This window comes from Austrofundulus limnaeus, unplaced genomic scaffold (genome assembly GCF_001266775.1).
Source record: "Austrofundulus limnaeus strain Quisiro unplaced genomic scaffold, Austrofundulus_limnaeus-1.0 Scaffold1214, whole genome shotgun sequence".
In the NCBI taxonomy this organism is placed as follows: Eukaryota; Metazoa; Chordata; class Actinopteri; order Cyprinodontiformes; family Rivulidae; genus Austrofundulus; species Austrofundulus limnaeus.
This window is the reverse complement of record NW_013953616.1, coordinates 57199-59671: the sequence shown is the minus strand read 5'-3', so window position 1 is coordinate 59671 and position 2473 is coordinate 57199. Positions and strand designations below refer to the sequence as shown.

General features: G+C 35.8%; 1 protein-coding gene across 1 annotated transcript in view; it reads right to left on the bottom strand.

Moving 5' to 3' along the window:
• ncoa1 (nuclear receptor coactivator 1) overlaps positions 1-2473 on the bottom strand; it is a gene marked incomplete in the record, with an annotated part of 83714 nt that overhangs the window by 54834 nt on the left and 26407 nt on the right.

Sequence of the window (2473 nt, the reverse complement as noted above, 5' to 3'; positions counted from 1 at the left end):
GACGTGTTTCCATTGAGCAAATTTATTTTCGAAATTCTAATTTGCGCATTTTCATGGTCAATGGAGAAACAGCTACTGACAAATCCAACTTTTCTGCACCAGGATTCAGACAAAACCACACGAGCAGCATAAATTTGACGAGAAAACTTGTAAACAACATAAAGCTGTCACACCTCAGAGGACGTCTGTCATTTACCCTCATAAAGACCTTTACTAAAACCTATTTTATGTTAACGTGCATAAACTACACWGAGAAACATTTCAAACAAGGAAGACTTATTCTGTGCCCTGCAGGTTAAATGAAGTAAACATGTAATCTTACTAATTTACTAAAGCCCTTAGTTTGTTGACTTTATAGATGGAGCTCCGTCTGTCCTTCAGTTACTCTGTTGAACCAACACCATCAGTTTCAGTAGATTGGAGCCGATGCCGGTTTGTTTTTGGAACAAAGTGACAGTTTTTATGCTTCATCTACCACTGATTGTAATAAGTACAAGGCCTGTGTGATAAATGATGCAGATGTGAAGAGGTCAACTTGTAGAAATGGTATGTTGTGACCCAGAAGACGCCAATAAAATGAAAATTTTAAACATATTTATGAAACAGAGGCAGTCAATGGAATCAGGTAAACCAGTCACACCACAGTCGGTTGAATCTAAAGCCATTTTGCACAAAAAATTAGATTTAAACAATCATAAAACATCTGCAAAATGAAATAACGTGCTTCATTCAAAGTTTTATAACAAACAGGAGCTCTGTATAGTTCCCAAAAACACATCAGCTCCTCAATTTGTTCATTACTTCCTTAAAAGCCAATACTGACATCATTGAATCAACAAATTGCTTTGCAGCCTTTCTACAAACAATAAATGTGACCCGTCACATCGAAACRAGTTTTAAGTCCAAAAGTTGTATAAGGAGAAAAAGGCAAATATAGTGTTTTGACTAAAATGTTAACAAAAATWGHDTTTTGTCAAAATATAATGAATAAAAGCCTTATCAATGTATCATTTGAATGAACTGCCTGAAATGTAATCATAAAACTAAATTATGAAACACTTTTTTGAGCAGTAGCAACCAAAAAAATGATTTAGAGGAAAAACACCTTAAAATTTTGAGATTTTCTCTGTGAGTTAGCAAAGTTTTGTTTCTTTTCAGCTGGTAAATCTCAATATTCAAATATAATTTGAGGTTTCCTCTTTATAAGGACATCAAAAATTCCTCATTAAAATGACATAAAATTAGGATTCAGACCAAATATTTATGTATTATTGTAACCAACAAGACAAATTAAGTCATATATATRGATTTAATTATGATATCAGGATGATCCAGGTATCAAAATGTAGCTTTTAAAAGACAAGAATCTGAAAATGTAATTAGGTCATTTTGACCAAATTTGACTTAATCCTCATTTCAATATGGTGGCTCACAAATGTGTTTGCTATTTTTACTTAAAATGCCTGTGACATCATTTTTTTGTAATAAATATGAATGCATTTTGGAAAGATAACATTGATAACATATTTCAAAACAAATTTCACACCACTGAGACGAATAGTTGTTAAGATAGCATGTGAAGTAACAGGAAGTGATGTCACAGGGGAATATCTGAACATAGACAGAGCACTGCTACAATAACTAACAACAGTAACCGTGTTTCCATCCAATTTTAATTCGAACTTTGAGCGAATTTTTAAAATTTCGCAAAAAAGGAAAAAAAAAAAAACGAAGAAATACAAATCAGACGTGTTTCCATCAACTGGCTTGAAGCAAATCCATTACGTCAGACGCATGCGTGTAGTAAAGAGGAAGTAAAAGTCACAAACTCGCAGGGTCTACACATCGCAGGATAATGGAGAGACGTTATTAGGAACGTGTTGCTACTATCTGGAAAGTTGTAATTATTCTGTCATTTCAACTAGTTTTGGTGAACGTAGTTGTCTGGAGACGTAGAGAAAGAAATGCRATTCTCGTCACGTTACGGGAAAAACTGAGAATACGCCGACAGCGGGAGGAGGGTCCTGCTGCCAGTCGCGGCTGCAGTCGCTCTGGTACCATTCAGACAGCGAGAACAGCTGATCAACCATGTGAGGTAAATATTCGCTACGTCAGAACTTACTCAGCAAATGTGTTTCCATCTCTCCTTTTGCGCATTAACTCTTTTTCAAAAAAAAAAACACCTCAAGCGAGCATATTAACTTTTTTACGAATTAGAGGAATGTTTTTCGAATCATGTTTCCATTCACCTTTTCTGATGCGATACTTCAAAATGTGGATTAAAAAACGCTGATGGAAACATGGCTACAAGAATCTGATGTTTCTTTACAGTATTTTGAGTCACTGCCAGAGAGCTGAAGAAGAGTCAGTTCAAAATAATATTGGCTGTGTCCAAAACTGCAGGCCGGGTCCACCGAAGGCCGAATTTGTTGGCCGCATACGTCACAGCGCCGCGACGAAGGACGTCCCAAAC